The sequence below is a fragment of the Ochlerotatus camptorhynchus genome, unplaced genomic scaffold (assembly GCF_037179485.1).
Source record: "Ochlerotatus camptorhynchus isolate MF236.1 unplaced genomic scaffold, CSIRO-AGI_Acam_v1.1 ptg000675l, whole genome shotgun sequence".
NCBI classification, from domain to species: Eukaryota; Metazoa; Arthropoda; class Insecta; order Diptera; family Culicidae; genus Ochlerotatus; species Ochlerotatus camptorhynchus.
Window position 1 is genome coordinate 28,349 of NW_027041152.1, and position 18,676 is coordinate 47,024.

Here is an 18,676-nt window from a genome sequence, read left to right on the forward strand (position 1 = left end):
TCCGGATGAGTTAAACATCCTTGTTGATGCGTTGCATCAGCAAGGGTGCTTAACTCAGCCGGATTCCTCCAGCGGATCAATTTTGGAAAATAGTAACATCAAAATTGATCCGTTGGAGGAATACGGATGAGCTAATCATCCTTGTTGATGCTTTGCATCAGTCAATGAAATCCGTCGGATTCCTCCAGCGGATCAATTCTGAAAAAAAAAAGTTACATCAAAATTGATCCGCTGGAGGAAACCGGATTAGTTAAACATCCTTATTGATGCGTTGCATCAGTAAGGATGCTTAACTCAGTCAGATTCCTCCAGCGGATCAATTTTAAAAAATAATTACACTTAAATATTGCCTAAACACTGGCAGCACTTCCGATGAATGCAAAAGGAATTTTGCGCATGCGCAATTATAAAGTTTGCCATGATCATAACGTAGAACTTGTTTGCCCTCAAACAAAACAAAATTTCAAGATAGCTTAGATCAGTAAGCTAGTTCCTGCTTTAGGATCCAAGGGTTCTGTATTCGAACTGATAGAGGAGGGGGAGGTCTTTTTTTATAGAAACAATGATTTCATCATACAAGTATGAAGAAGGATAATAAGATATGATTGGTTTTATTGTTTGCTAGCGAGCGTAGGTGGATGAACGGTAGATAATTGTTACACCTGACGATGTCCGTCTCCTCTACAATATCTCACGAGGTCGGAACAAGGAAGAACCTAAAGATGCCAGTAAAAGAAGCAACTAATCATTTTCAAATCGAATCTAGCAGCTGGTCTAGTTGAACTAATTTATCAGCTAAGGATGTACCAGTTGCGTGAACTCCGGTGATTTATCATTGCAAAATATACAAGCAGCAATATGCTCAAAGCTATCCACGCAAATGTTATTCTTCAAAATCTGGACGCTACTATTTGTTGCACACCATCTTAGTGAAGGTCCTGATAAGCGGGATCTGGTTGTGTGTGACAATAGGTGATGTATAATGTAGCTGCGAATTGTTCTCAATTTTCTGTACAAATTTATCTTGAATTGAATACAAAAGAAGATCGACGCAACTTTGGATTCATTTCGGGAAGATCTTGGGCGTATCGTATTGTTACGCTTCGTCTCATCCTAGCCTACGGTATTCATTGACTACGATGAAGCTTTCGAACGACTCAATCACGGATGAAACCATCAACCTCACCGAAGTGTGGTATGAGTCTTTCAAGTGAAAAGTTTTGCGTAATAAAGCCTTGTCCGACCCTATCCAGGTCGCCTGTGCTGGGTGTCACGAGCAACGGCAACAAGACCAAATAGTTAAATGTTACAACACGGACAACCCTTTCAACTTTATGGAAGCTAGGTAAGCAGTGGATAAAGGTGGAATTTTCCAATATCTCTGCAGACAGAAAGCGCCAGACGATTAGACCAACAGCGGCAAAAATGCAGAATCAGCACCAACAGCGGAATTTCAAATGCTGAGCAGTTTCATTGATGCCAACAGAAATTGGCAAATGTATGTGGAGTTGACTCGGCCACATACTACGAAAGGGTGGACACAAAAACTACAAACTAGAGCTAGATAGGAATCCGGCAGACCATCGCAACAGAGGCCAGGCCAGGAGCCATGTAGCGGAGCCCCACCAAAAACAAAATAAATCTGACTTGGGTCCTTGTCAAAGTGAAAGCAAGCTGCCACCAAGGTAAAAAAATATCACATTGCCTCTATGCATCACTGTAGGAAAATCAAAATTTCGGACAAAACCAGCAACATTTTTCAAAGTATCGTGGCATTTACTTACGAAGGTTAGGGTACGAGATCTAATCTCTGCCCATACTCCTAATTTATATTTGTGGATGTTCAAAAGAACGTTTCTAAATGCTTGAGTTGTAACGATAATCCCAAATATGCAGCATCTGTTTCCAGGTTTATCGTCGGCAAATTTTCCAGTATTTTAAAAGTCAAGTAGTATTCAGCCACCTCTATTACATCATTCAACTTTTAAAATTAATTTTAAAATCTGTGCTCATTTATGGAAGCCATTGAAACGTGATGTGCATCAGTGAATCAACCTCGGATAGTTTCATCAACATAATAAACCACTTGCACTAAAATGGATTCTCATCACAATCAACCAATGATTAAAATGTTCAAAATATCAATATGAATTCCGAATTCAAAATGTAAAACAGACTCACTTGTGTTATAAATAAAAATGATTTTTTATTACTATTCACAGCATCGAACTCGTGACCTTTATATTGTTATAAACCATTATCAATCCATCTGAGCCATCAGGAATGTGTACTGACATGCTGATCCAATGCATTCAAGAATTATTCAAAAGCCTACTGTGGAGAGATAAAAGTCATTTCTCATACCGGTGTAATTCATTTGTTCATTCTGTTGGTCATGAATTACAAACATTTATTTTTACTGCACATGCGCATACCGCCAGCACAGACAAACAGACGTAACTCTTTGAAAAACTTGTTCTTGAAAACATAGTATCTCAAAACATATAACCTCAGTAGCGACATCTCTCTGGCTTCTCGCGGAAAACAATCTTGCTCGTTAACTCGTAAAAAATATTGCATAAAAGTTCTATAGAATATATAGAAACGTCTGATAATATTCAAATCAACCGTTAAATGCATGAACGAAGATACACAATGAAGAGTTACGTCTGTTTGTGTGTGCCGCCAGCATCGTTTTAATTATTTCCTAATCAATGCAACCGCTCTCCTAGTTCGCGAGCTCGCTTGTCTAGAAGACGTTTGTTAGCCAAAATATAATTGTAATTTTAGAATAAGTGCAATCAATGCAACCGCCCTCCTAGTGCGTGAGCTCGCTTGTCTAGAAGACGTTTGATAGTCAAAAGATAATTGTAATATTACAATAAGACAACCTTGAATATTCAGAATAATAATGCTGGATATAGATTTATTATGTAATCAGCATTTTTAGTACTTATTTTCCAATCAATGCAACCGCCCTCCTAATGCGCTAGCTCGCTTGTCTAGAAGACGTTTGTTAGTCAAAAGATAATTGTAATTTTAGAATAAGTGCAATCAATGCAACCACCCTCCAATTTGAACCTACAAACACAACGATCCAATCCAAATAAACGAGCAACGAGTGGAAGATTCTCATGACTACCAACTAAACTGATTCCTGTAACATGATGAACGGATCACGGCTAGTGATACAACCAAGGCATGGAATATTTGAAAGTGCATTCTCCGCGGCATCATTCAATTAGTTTCCAAAATAGGAGCCATCATCACTGTACATTTGTTCCAGACGACGACAATATATAAACAAACAAATTTAGTTTGTCTAGCAACGATGGTAACAATCTAACGCTAAATATTTCTGAAGTATTTTTAAGTATTTTTATGTATCTTACATATTAGTATGCACTTTCTATGTACAACGCGAGAAATACAAAGTTTAGAGTGAGATGCCCCTAGTTTTATTCTAAAGATTCTGAGATACATCCGATTGAAAGAGCGGCGCCAGTGGTGTAGTTGTAAGCGTGAATACCTCTCACCCCAGCAGGCCTGGGTTCATAACATCTCTGATCACGCCTTCCTTCGGAAGGGAAGTCGAACCGTTGATCCCCGGTTCATGAGTTGATGGGTCGTTAGGTAGGGTCCAGGAGTAGGAGCTGCTTCCTTGGGGTCGGTAGCATTGGTGCTCAGCACGGAAAACAAGATAGACGGAAAACAAATCAAAGGAAAAACAAAGAACGATTGAATGCGTACCGGTTATGTTTAACGTACTGAACGAGTGTAAAGTCGAAAGTCGCGTTTAGGGTTTTTCGGTGTCTGACATGACCATATACACACCGACAGTACGGTAACCTGCAGACGCGGATTGCCTTGAATAGTGTTAACCTTCGCTACAAGTGAGGGCACGGTTATTAATTCCCACTGTACGTCGAGACGGATTCAGGGGTAAACGAGGAGTGAGCCCAACGCGGAAAACTTTCTATTTGATCATATAGTTAACGCTAATTTGATTCTAAAGTGTGGTGATTCTTCTTGCATCGGTGTGGCTGCAAAACAGCCATTTGCTTCTCGATAACACAAACGTCAACAAACTTGCAAGCAAAGTGTAGGAACTTGCAAGCAAACCTTAGGAATAGCGTGTACGTAGTGAACTGATTAACGGTGATTCGTATCGAAATTGATTTGAACAGACGGGTATTTAGCTAGTGCGATCCCTTGTTTCGTCGCGAGTGTTAATTTGCATGGAAAGTGACAACAAGAAGAGCTGCTGACTACCAAACACCTATCTTTACTTGCCTACCAGCCATGTCGCTGGATGTGGGCTTTCCCCCTCTTCTGGGCGACCCTGGAGGAGGACCCTCTAACCTAATTGATGGATCAACCGCTGGTCCTACTGTGCCGTCTTTCATGGACCCACAAGGCCTGCACGGAGAGCTTGTTGTTCTCAGGATGGAAGCAGCATCGGACGCACAAAAACTTCCAGAACATCCCTTCCTAATCCGTGCTTCGATCGAGTCATGGATCAAAGGAAAAATCGACGGCGCTTCCTCTGAGGCCAGAGGAAAGTCATACGCACTCAAAGTACGTTCCACATGGCAAATGGACCGGCTCCTTGAGATGACCCAACTACTCGATGGCACGAAAATAAAAATCACCAAGCATGTCAACCTCAATGCTTTTCGATGCGTGATTAGTTGTCAGGATATGGTGAAGGTAAAAGATGAGGAGGTTTTAGAGTACCTGAAAACACAAAACATCTCACAAATCCGGAGGATCACGAGAAAAGCAGCCAGCGGAAACGATCGAGTGAATACAGCTACAGTAATTCTCACTGTAAATAGTACTAGGGTCCCGGAATACATTGATGTCGGTTATCACCGATGCAAAACTCGACCTTATTACCCGGCACCGATGTTATGTTACCGTTGTTTCAGCCTTGGGCATACCAAATTGAGATGCCAACAGCCAACCCAAACTTGTGGACAATGCTCCCAGTAACATGCCATCGTCGAAGGTCTCCGATGCTTGAACCCTCCCTTCTGTCCTAGATGCAACACCAATAGCCATGCGATCGCAATTCGAAGTTGTCCGGTTTACCAAACGGAAGATGCCATTCAACACATTAGGGTTGACAAGGGCATCCCCTACCCTGCCGCTAGGAAAATGTTTGAGGTGGCTACTGGAAATAAGTCCTTTGCCGGTGTGGCTAACGCTAGCAAGGACCAAGCGATTGCCGACTTATCCGCCAAACTCGACAATGTCACACGTGAACTCGCTGAGAAAGATCGCAAGATTGAAGCCCTGGAGCTAAAACTGAATGTAGGCTCAACCACCACTAACGTTGACGTCATCAACGAGCTGCGACAAGCAATCGTTGACCTTCGCATAGAACTACAAAGGAAAGATCATCGAATCGAAGCTCTAGAGGCAGCCCTTCGGAAAGGCAACAGACTAGAACTAACTAGAAAACATGGTACCATGGAAGACCTTGTTATCCAAGTACAACACCTCCAAGAAACCGTCGCCAAAAAAGATAGGGAGATCTTCGTGCTTCGCTCCGTAAACAGTACCAAGAAACCAGTTACCCCATCACAAACAAAAAGCAGAGATGATAAGCAACAACAGGTACCAAAAAACCCAGCAACAACAAAACTGCATCAGCTAGAATCTACGCAAACAACTCCGGATCAGCCAAAACTGGACTCAAAACAAAACACAAAACTCTTTCAGAATACAGGAGCCAAAAAGAAATCAATCAGAAAACAGCATAGCATCGACCTCGTAACCAAACGAATCAAGGGAAATAACTCTACTCCGACCATCTCAGACTCAGAAGAAAACCACGAAGATATCACTGACTCCCCATCAGCATCCATGGACTTCACAGTCTCGTCTGATGGTGATACGCGGGGCAGTCAGGATCCACTGATGGAACCATAAACCCAACTGCCATCCAGTCCTCCCCTACACCAGCGCAAAAAAGCCGCATTCTTTTTCATATAAATGGACTCGTCACCCATTCGATACAGTGATGAAACTGACGCTACTAAGGAGGACTCTAGTCAAAACCATGACCATACAACCAGCTCGCCAATCATTGTCTCTCGACCAAATACCCCTAACATACCAGATAAGGCCTCGGGCTGTCGGGGCCCTGTCAGTGCGGACGTCAATGAAGAACCGGAACTGGCAGACAACCCCCGGCACTCGTTGGTAAACTCTGGAAATCAAAACAAACGGTTTGTATCGACTTATCCGGTTGGATCGTTGGGAAGCAGTGGCCCCGTCGGTGCGGACGTCATTCAAGAACCGGAACCGGCGGACAACCCTCGGCTCCCTGCGAGGAACGGTAGAGGGACGGACAAGGGAGCTAGTTCCTATCCCCCTATGGACAGCGTGGGAATAAAGACATCTTTAACTAAAACGAAAACCAGGCCTCAAGAGCCGACAACTCTGTCTTTGGCGAGTCATATAACGGGACTTTACACTATTGAAACTCTGTTGGCGCCCGGACAAGGGTCGAAAACGGAAGCAAGATCCCTTCCCCCTCAATATTACGTGGAAAAGTAGCACGATGAGTCGATAACAAAAACCCCAATACTTGCCACAACAGCCCTAAGAAGATCACAACGAATTCCCACTAGATCCGCATTACCCTCGAATGCACTCTCCAACGCAGCTTTTATGATGCACTGCAACTAAATACATTAGGCACAACCTTACCAACAGCGGGCCCCTCGTTGAAGCCTTCATCACGCACAGAGACCAACTCGCACAAACCCTCAATACTATGTGAAACGGCTCGGTTACCTCTGCCGATAGCGGTAACAGCTCTAGACCCCTCTGCCGATGGAGCTCCACTAGGATCCGTGCTCCCCACATCATTCAACAAGAACAACAGTACGAAATCCATTACCACATCCTACCAAAGATCGGAGAGACTACGAAATGTACGCCAACCACCAACTAACACTCAAGCCAATGACACAACCTACAGCCAGCTGGTGACCCAGCGAACAATATCAACACAGCAACAGTCTCTTGGGCTTACCCAAGCTGACGATCCTCTCAATAGAAAATCGCCGACACGCGACCAACGGTGCTCAAGGTCAAATATGAACCCAGAATCACCTTCCCCATTCGCCTAATGCTTTGCCATCCAATGGAACATGAACGGATACCAAAACAACCTTAGCGACCTGGAGATTCTCGTCCGGGATCATGACCCATCTATTCTGGCTATCCAAGAAGTGCATCGTGCTAGCACTGATAGAATTGACCGGACTCTTGCGGGACAATATCGTTGGGTGTTGGGAACCAACCACAATACTCGCCACGGCACTGCTATCGGAATCAAAGCAACTCTTCCCTTCACCACCACTCCGCTATCTACTGAGCTACCTGTGGCTGCTATAAGACACGAATATCCACTAGCAGTCACTGTTATCTCTGTTTACCTTCCCTGTCAGAAGATTCCTGGACTTAAAGGAAAGTTAATTGACCTACTCCTCTCCATCGACGGCCCAATACTTCTCCTGGGTGATGTAAACGGCCATCACCAAGCATGGGGTAGCCCTCTAAACAACCGCAGGGGCATCGATGTCCTGGAAGTGGCTGAAACTGTTGATCTAACTCCTCTAAATGATGGATCCACAACCTTCATAAGTGGACAAAGGGAATCCGCAATTGACGTGTCTTTCGCCAGCTCAGGAACAATCCATTGCCTTCTATGGAAGGTCATGGAAGACCCGATGGGTAGCGACCACCACCCCATCGAAATCCGACTCGACTGTAGACCATCCGAAGCCTCTCGTAGACCACGCTGGATGTACAATCAAGCAGATTGGACACGTTATCAAGAGGCAATCACCGGTACCTGCAGATAATGCGAACCGACCAACCTCTCGGACTACATCGGTTCGATTTTTCAAGCGGCAACAGACACTATTCCTCGGTCTAGTACCATCCCAGGACGAAAAGCCCTTCCGTGGTGGGGGACAAACACAAAAATCGCTGTGAAAGCCAGGAGAAAGGCTCTTCGTGCCGCCAAGCGATTAAATAAAAACCACCCCGACAAGGAGGTTGCTTTGGCTACCGTGCAAAAAGGAACGAATGTCGGCAAACTATACGCGAAGCGAAAGCCCAAAGTTGGGAGAACTTTTTCAACGAAATCAGCCCAAACCAATCGGCAGGGGAAAGGTTAATGCTTTAAGTGGGAAGAGTAAAAACCAGGGAATCGCACTTAAATATGAAGGAGGAATTACCCGCGATTCAGATACTATTGCCGATGTGCTTGGAGAATACTTTGCCTCTCTATGAGCCATAGAAGGCTACGAAGAACGCTTCCGTAGGAAAAAAGTTGCTTCGACACCCCCCATAGCCAGCATGCCAATTCCAGAGGAAACAATAGTGCCGGAAATAAACGAACCCTTCCGGATGAACGACCTCGCTCTAGCCTTATCAAAGGTTGAAGGCAATTCTGCGGGTTCGGACGAGGTGGGCTATCCTTTGCTCCGGAATCTACCACCAGAAGGAAGACGCAAGCTTCTAGATCTAATCAACCAGGAGTGGCTGCACAACTCCCTGCCTCAGGATTGGAAGCACAGTCTCGTGGTCTCGATCCTCAAGCAAGGAAAGCCAGGCAGACAAGCTAGTGATTTCAGGCCGATCTCCCTCATATGCTGTGCCTCCAAAATCGTGGAAAGGATGGTAAATAGACGACTGATGAACTTTCTAGAATCCAGGGAACCTACTTGACCACCGTCAACACGCCTTTCATCCAGGACACGGTACAAACACGTACTTCGCCACACTTGCCCAAGCCCTTGATGACGCTACCTCGAGCGGACACCATGTCCAACTGGCAGCTTTAGACATAGCAAAAGCATATAATAGAGCTTGGATGCCTGATGTCATCCGAAAAATGGCTGATTGGGGCCTTGGCGGGCACCTGATGCATTTCGTGGAGAATTTCTTGGCAAACCGTACCTTTCAGGTACTTCTGGGAAACCACCGTTCCGCAACATTTCGAGAGGAGACTGGCGTACCACAGGGTTCGGTTATCGCGGTCACCCTTTTCTTAATTTGTATGAATGGAGTTTTCGTTAACCTTCCTAAGGAAATTTACATCTTTGTGTACGCTGACGACATTATCCTCCTGATCACTCACAAAACCATAAAGGCACTACGTAGAAAGATGGGCGCTGCCACAAGGGCAGTCTCCTTGTGGACATCACTGACTGGCTTCCAACTCTCAGCCGAAAAATGCACACTAGTGCACATCTGCTCTCACCATCATGCCGTCCTTAACACTCCCATCTGTATCAATGGTACAGCTATTCCCATCAGGAGGTCAGCCCGTATCCTCGGAGTTCGAATTGACCGATATTTGACCTTTTCTGCCCACTTCGACGAAGTCAAGAACACCTGCAAGACACGTCTTAATCTGCTACGATCCATCGCAGGTCGACACCCAGACAGTAACCGGCCCATTCGTCTTCGAGTTGCTAGAACAATTTTAGAATCACGTTTCCTTTATGGAATCGAAGTTACCTGTCTTGCTCGCGAACAACTTATTACGAAACTAGCCTCTACATACCACCAAGCTATCCGTATCTCATCCGGCCTACTACCATCCACGCCTGCAATTGCAGCTTGCATGGAAAGTGGAGTACTACCATTCAACCTTCTAGTTACTCAGACCATCTGTAACCGATCAATTAGCTTCGAGGAGAAGACAGCTGGCTCAGATGAAGGAGTTTTCCTCCTTACCGAGGCCAAACAACTCCTTTCAGCCACCGCCAATCTGGAGCTCCCCCCGGTGTCTAGCATACATTGGTGTGGAACCAGAGATTGGAACCTGCCCGGGCCCATTATCGACTTGGCGATAAAGAAGAAGTTCAAGGCAGGATCCAACTCTACGGCACTTGTGAGATCCGTCACGGAACTCCAGAGAACCAGATACTGCAACCACACTATCCGTTACTCCGATGGATCGGTTTCCCGTGAAGGGGTTGGCATCGGCATCACGGGCCCCCAAATGTCCGTACTTCATCGACTTCCAGACCAGTACACTATATTCTCGGCAGAAGCGGTCTCTGATTTTATTGCTGCTACCACTCCCTCAAACAAGCCGATTGCCGTTTTTACGGACTCCGCAAGTGTAGTTTTAGCCCTCAACTCAGACTCTATTAAGCACTCATGAATCCAAGCCATTCAGCGATATGCCCCCAGAAACACTACATTTGTATGGATTCCGGGCCACTGCGGCATTCGTGGTAATACGGAGGCGGATCATCTAGCGGCTTCTGGAAGACGAGCCCAACTGTTCACCAAGGAGGTTCCATCAGGGGACCTGAAAAAATGGGTTGCCAGCAAAATCTGGGACTTATGGTCAAATACATGATACCAATCAACAAGCATTTTCCTTAGAAAAGTGAAGGCTGACACACGAAGATGGCAAGACCCCCCTGACCACCGAACTCAGGTTGTCCTGGCAAGACTCAGAACAGGCAGTACCAGAGTCTCGCATAACTTTTCTGGGAGCGCCCCGTTCCGGAAATTTTGTGAGCTCTGCCGCACCAACTGTTCAGTGGAACACATAATCTGCCACTGTACTCAATACGAAGGCTCACGAGTGCTGTACGGCATACCGGGCAGGGGGGCAGGGGCTTCCTCCGCGAGGCCGGCCTCTTCGACCAAATATGAAACCTGCCAAAATCCCAACCACCGCAATATAAATGGACTTTATCTTATCACCCAACATCTCAAACCAAAGCAAGATCCTCAGCAACTTAACAACCAAAACTCCGAAGAAAGACAACACATTGACAGCCTCAGTATTTAACTAGAGGAGGCCTCTTACAGACCTCCTAACATGATAAAAAAGGAAAAAAAAAACTTTGTAACTAGATGAGGTCCCTTCTGGACCCCACACTATCTTTTCAGAGACGTACCAGCCAACGGCTGAAAGTCTCTATAATAAAGAAATCAATCAATCAATCTGACATGACCGACAGTACAGTTCTTATTTATTTATTTATTTATTTATTTATTTATTTATGTATTTATTTATTTATTTATTTATTTATTTATTTATTTATTTATTTATTTATTTATTTATTTATTTATTTATTTCGTCAACCAACGTAGACTAGTACAACTAATACAGTTTTGTTTTCTTAAATATATATTTATATAAAAAAAAGTAGTGTCAGCTTTCTTGTCTTTTCTTTTATGAGTTGTTATTTCTTATGGAATAAAAATATTGCTTTAGTTTATGCCGAGACATTGTAAAGTCAATGGTTTCGCAGTGTTTATTGTAAGAGGCCATCATGCGGTTTAATGGCCCATATTTTGCATAATTTGTGTGATGATGTTTTATGGCAAATAAATTTCGATTTCGGAGTTGCCGAGTCGGTGTATGGAAATTTAATTTTGATAAAAGTTCTGTTGAATCAATTCGCTGCGAAACGATATCATTTACAAATGAAACCATTGCATATTCACGACGCTCTTTTAATGTTTGTATGTTTATAAGCATGCAGCGTGCTTCATATGATGGAAGAGGAAATGAAGTCCAACCTAATTTACGAAGAGCGTATAGGGTAACCAACTGATTTTGGACCCCTAGAGGAAGTGAGATCACGTTTATGTCAAAATAATATTATTTGTTTATTATTATTATGCAATTTACATGCGGTTGTGTTCGAAAGCTACTCATCTTGCATGTAAAATGTTACTAGATGTTTTATTTATTGATATATACTCGAAAAATAATTCTTTTCACATCATGATATTCACATATTTTGGACCCTTCCACTTGATTTTGGACAGTGTCCATAATATATTTTGGACACACTGAATGGGAACGAATATATTTTGGACATGCTGAAGTTCTTTCAACCTATGAGCCTAAAATTAATTACGACGGTCACTTCTTCCTATCTCGCATTTGTTAGGTCCGTCTGGGTGGGAAAATTTTCAAGAAGGTGCCGTAAAACGGGGTGAAATTGATCAGCGGGGTGAATTTGATCGCTGAGTATACCCAATATTGTACTTATGCATAATATTTTTACAATGTATACAAAGATACATTCGTACGCTTAGTAACGAAAAACATGTTACACATGAAAAAATATCACGAGAAATTTCAGCGATCAATTTTGCCCCGCTGATTAATTACACCCCGTTTTACGGTATGCATAAAAGTTAACCCCCCGTTACTCGCGCTGTTGTACTTTGTACAACACATATGAGTTTTCCATTGCCATTTTGTTGCTGCCAATCGATCTGAAACCAACTTGTATTCCTCAAAAAACTTGTTTTGAACTAAAAAAGCTAAACTTTGATTACAATTAACCCCCAAAATGCGGATAATAGAGAAAATGTAAATGAAAACCGCGTAAACGGTGTCCATACTACGTGGGATTGACTTAATTGGTTACAACATGGAATATCTCGAGATCCTGACCAGATAGAAAGTTACTGTCTTCGGCAAAGTTGTTCAGGAGGTCAAGCTCTTTTCGTTGGTGGAGTAGTTCAGAAATTTCACACTACGAGGCGCTAGTATATACGTGTAATTCTCGCATATACAATAGCTCGAGTTCTTGACCAGCTAGAAAGTTACTGTATTGGGCAAACTTGTTCAGGGGGTCAAGACTTTTCGACTGGTAGACAGTAGTTCAGAATTTTCTCACCACGTGGCGTTTGTATACATATACACTTCTCGCATATGATATATCTCGAGATCCTGACCAAATAGAAAGTTACTGTCTTTGAAAAAGTTGTTCAGGAGGTGCTTGGTGTAGAATAGTTCAGAATTTTCTCACTATGTAGTTCTAGTATACACGTTAAAATCTCTCATATAAAATATCTAGAGAGCATGACAAGATAGAATGTTACTGTCTTGGACAAAGTTGTTCAGGGGATCAAGGCCTTTTGGCTAGTGGACGGTAGTTCAGAATATTTCACTTCATGGTACTAGTATATACGTGCAATTCTCGCATATGATATATCTCAAGACCTGCTAAAAATGTACTGTAATCGGCAAAGTTGTCCAGGAGATCAAACCCTATCGTTGGTGGAAAGTACATAATTTTCTCACTAGGTGACGTTGAAAGACACGTGAAATCCTTGCATATAAAATATCTCTGAATGACCCGCATACTAGTGCCACGTAAAGGGAAAATTCTGAATTACTGTACACCAACGAAAAGATCCTAACATCCTGAACAACTTTGCCGAAGACAGAAACTTTCTGTCTGGTCAGGATCTAGAGATATTTTATATGCGAGAATTCCTCATGTATACTAGCGTTGCAAAGTGAGAAAACTCTGAACTTAAGTCCACCAGCAAAAAGGCCTTGACTTCCTGAACAACTTTGCCGCAGACAGTAACTTTTTATATGATCAGGATTTCGAGATATTTTATATGAGAATTTCACGTATATACTAGCACCATATAGTGAAAAAATTCTGAACTATAGGCTTTGAACTCCTGAACAACTTTTTCGAAGATAGTAACTTTCTATCTGGTCAGGATTTCGAGATATATCACATGCGAGAACTTCACATGTATACTAGCGCTATGTAGTGAGTAAATTTTGAACTACTGTCCACCAGCAAAAAGGTTATGATCTCTAGAACTACTTTGGCAAAGACAGTAACTTTCTATCTGGTCAGGATCTCGAGATATTCCATGTTGTAACCAATTAAGTCAGAACCCTCGTAGTATGGACACCATTTACGCGGTTTCCATTTACATTTTCGCTATTATCCGCATATTTTGGGGGTTAACTGTAATAAATATTTAGCTTGTTTAGTTAAAAGCAAGTTTTTTGAGGAATACTCGTTGATTTCAGATCGATTGGTAGCTCGGCTACAAAATGGAAATGGAAAACTAACACTGTTGTACAAAGTACAACGCGTGAGTACTCGCGTTACAAAAGTTGGCGCGAGTAACGGAGGAAATATAATATAACATAAGGAAACAACTGATCATACCATAAAAAAAAATCATACAGAAGTAAATCTTAATACGGAGGCCTGACTCTATGCTTGCAGTCCATATTATTTTTTGTATGGGCTGTTCATAAACTACGTAGACGGTTGTTGAGAGATTTCAACCCCCCCCCCCCCCCTTCCGTAGAAGACAGTCTCAAACACAAAATTTAAAAAATTGTATGGACCGTAGACATCTGCCAAGCACTCCCACCCCTCTAAAGCGTCTACGTAGTTTATGAACAGTCCCTTAGTTAAATGCGTTTTGGAGATAGGAAAACTTTTGTGGAAAACTAGGAACTAGGAAAACTAGGAAAACTCAGAGTGGACCACTCTACGTGTTTTGCCGTTTTTCCCATTTTGAATCGCCTGATAAACAAGAAATATATTTAAAAACAATGAATTCATATAATTTTGATTGATTTACTTACCAATTTAATCAGAAATCTAAGAAAATAGCACGATCGACCAACCGGAATTTTTTTTGTCGCTCTCTTGATGATTCTCATTTGATAAGTGTCCAAAATAAGTTGGCAACATTTTTTTACGATCTTTTTTGGACACTTTTTATTTAACACTTTTTAAGTAAAATCTTAAGGTGAAATCTTTACAAACACGTGAAATACACCTTCCAAAGTCAGATAAACTGATTTGATAAAAAAAAAATCATTGAATTGTATATTTTACACCAAATTTAAAACAAGTACACTAACGCCGATTTCTCTTGACAAACGTCGAAACATGAAACTGTTTCAATAACATTTTCTAAAACTGCATAAATTGAGCAATTGTAAGCAATTTGAGGTGAACTAATGATCTTGAGACATAGCAAGTAATTGAAAGAATGTAATTACAACATCAACCCAGATGAATTTGAAGAAACTAGACAGTAAGCGAGGAAAATATATGAAAAGGGTCCAAAATATGTAGGGGTCCAATTCAAGTTGGTTACCCTAATAGAAATTGTTTTTGTACTGATTCTAATCTTTCTTCGTGCGTGATTGAAAATGGAGACCATACAATGCTGCAATATTCCAGTATTGACCTCACATAGGCAATATATAGTGTTTTAATTGTGTAAGGGTCCTGAAAGTTATAGCAAAAGCGCTTGATAAAGCCTAGCATGTTATTTGCCCTGTGAATAATTGTATTGTAATGGTCTATGAAAGTTAGCTTAGAGTCTAAGATAATTCCTAAATCCCTAACTCTTTCACATTTGTCTACATTTTGATTTCCTAATGCAATTGAAATGTTTGAAGTTGTTCTTTTTCTACTAAATAATATTAAGTTACATTTTTTTACATTCAATTCTAGTAGACTTTTTTTGCACCATATGTAGAATATGTGTTTTTCATTCCGGAATATTTCTTATTTCCAAAAAGAGCTTCATGTCGTCGGCATAAATAAGCAATTTAAGTTTTTTGAGAATGTAAGATTTGTCGTTTACGTATAGAATAAAAAGGAGAGGTCCCAAATGAGAGCCTTGGGGGACGCCTGAAGTGACTTGAATTGGGCTCGATTTCTTTCCGTTGAATTTAATTATTTGTTGGCGGTTAGTTAAATATGATTCAAGCCATTTCAGGAGCCCTGACTTAATTCCAATTTTTTGCAGTTTAAAGAGTAACATTGGTATGTCAATGCGGTCAAATGCCTTGCTAAAGTCTGTATAGAGAGCTTCTACGTGGTTTCCACTATCCATTGCATTCAATGAATAGTCTATAAATTCAAGTAAGTTGGTCGAGGTCGAACGACCCTTGAAAAAGCCGTGTTGCATGTCTGTAATTCTATTTTTGATTTGGAGAAATAATTTTTCGTTGATAATTGACTCGAAAAGCTTAGGAATGCAAGAGATAATGGCTATACCACGATAATTACGTACGTCAGATTTTCGACCAGATTTAAAGATAGGTACTAGAAATGAGCTTTTCCAAATTTTAGGGAAGGTTCCGGATTCCAGGGACATATTAAAAAGCCAAAACAATGGAGCAGTGAGTTCCATTGCTAGACATTTAATAAATACTGGAGGAATTCCGTCAGGTCCAGGACCTTTTGAGGCATCTAAATTTTTTAAAGCCTGCAAAATGTCCTGCACTTGAAGTTGATTGAGGCCTATGTCCCTTGAAAATTCTGGATAAAATGCAAAATAATCGCGGTCACGATCTTCTTCAGAAAATGTCGTATAAATTTCTTGAGAAAATTTTGCGAATAGATTACAGTTTTTTTCCGAACTATCACCGACATTTTTGTCTAGATGCATTATTGAAGGAAAATTGTCAGATTTTAATTTCGTTTTTACGTAATTAAAGAAGTTCTTCGGACAGGACTTTATTTCACGTTCAGTTTTTGCATTATATTCTTCAAATGCAGTACTGATAGCTAAATTCAGTTGATCGCATAGATCCAAATAAATTAATAAATTATTACTACTATTGTGTTTTTTATGAATTTTATGTGCTTTTTGCTTCCGTTTTTTCAAGTTTTTTATTTGTCTGTTAAACCAGACTGGATTTTGTGTGTTTCTGTTACGTCTTTTTTTCTTCAAAGGTATTTCTTCCGAAATTATTTCTGTTAAAATTTTGTAGAACACGTCTATACCAATTTCGACATTTCCTACATTCCTTAAAATTAATTGCCAATTGACACTGTTTAATTTAAATTTTATTTTTTCGTAGTCTGCTAATTTGTATTCAAAGACTTCTTCGTATTCGCAGTCGTTGGGTCTTTGGTTTTCATGCATAAATAAAGAATATTCGATTGCTGTGTGAAACGCTTCATTTTTCCACAGTGGATTTAATGATTCGGTCACACAGAATGGTAGTATGGTTATGGTAGTAGAGTATCACCATTTCTTGAAGTTTCAAAGGGTTGCTGAAGTTTCTGGAGTTCTTGGGATAAAGGAAGTTTGTTCTATCAAATGGTGGTGTTAGATTGCGTGGATGGGGTTTGATCCTCGAGAAATTTGTGTTCAAAGCCATTGTTTACGATTGGTTGTTCCGCCCATTTCAATTGTTGGCCTAGATTTGAAGATTTTCAGAATAATACCTGGTAAACCAGCTGTCTTGGAGAAAAGTATTCAAATATTATTGAAGGAATTCTTGATCACCTAAACATGTTTGGAATAATTCATGCTCATGCTATGCTACGATAATTTTTGAGAGACAGGATTGAAAAATTGGAGATCTTCATAATAATAACTGATCAAGCTGAATCATCGAAAAAATATCCAGGTAACTTTATGAAGATCTATGATCCCCTGAACGTATTTGGAATAGTTCCAGCTCTATCTGCCTTTTTCTGAAAAAATCTTAGAAACCGGATTTGAATTCTTGGACATTTGAACATTTGGACATTCCTCAGTAGACGTGTTTTTTATCAAAGGCAAGTGTCACTCGAACCATAACAGCAATTTATAAAATAACGAATATTTTGAATGGCTCGAGTGACACTTGCCTTTGATAAAAAACACGTCTACTGAGGATTCATATTTATGAAAAAATCATATATCAATGAAACAGTCATCGGTCGTCATTGAAAAGCAATGCAACTATGTTCTGTCAATCTAATTGACTTTTATTGGTTCTGTTGTCTTGTGAATTTTAGCTAAAACGGCCTCTTTTCTGATTTTTATCTCTCAATCTATGAAATAAACACGAAAACTATGTTGGAATGAAACTTCTAGAACAATATGAGGAACATTATGCCGTACACTACACATTTTTATATCATACGGGTGGAAAATTTGTAAAACAAATACTTTAAAATTCTTCACTTTTTAAGATATCTTCGAGCATGAAACTAAGTCAAACTTCAATAAAATCACTTCTAATAGTCAACCTTTGGTCACAAAGTTGATACATGACACATTAAACTTTGCTATGAAAGTTGTTACAGCAGTTTTCGTTATTTCAGTCTCGAGATACAAATATTGTAAGCCGTAAATTACCTTAAAAACATAAAATTAACTTGAAGCACCTCTAAATCAACACCGATTTTGCTGAAAATTTGCACAAAAGTTCAAATTAACATGACGAACAGTAATCACGGTTGACCCGTTACATTCCGAACATTTCAATTAAAATGAACAGGTCTTGTATTCATGCATGAGTTTGTTCATCTCCGGTTTTTGCATTGCAAATTTTGAGTTTGATTTTTTTTTCTCTGTCTGAAAAAATTTACAAGGTTATATGCTATTGTCCGATCTGGGTTTTCACTCTGCTTACAAGAGCACACATAAGATTGTGATTATGAACAGGATTAAAACCGCTTACACCTACATTCATGCTACCTTTTTCGACAAACTTGTTCGGTTGATTAGGGACTACCAGATGCTGAACAAACCAGACGGATATAACAAGTGGCTACCAATTTTTCTCTTCGTCGTTCACTCATGAGATCACCCACGTTCACTTGTCCCGTTTGCAGGAGCACTTCCTTATCTAGAGCCGAATACCATTGACGGACTTCACTCTTGGCTCCTCAATTGTTCGCCAGGTTTCATCCGTGATCTACTCTTTTCTCTGAGTGCCCAGCTTACTCATGTGGCCCGTGGCCGTCCATTGTTCTTCTATAATACCACCTTCTGGAACATTCGCTGCTATACTCTCAACCTATTCAACGTACAACCTTTTCTTTCATTGCTGGATCTTCGAGCTGGCGTGTGTTGAATAACCGGCAGAGTA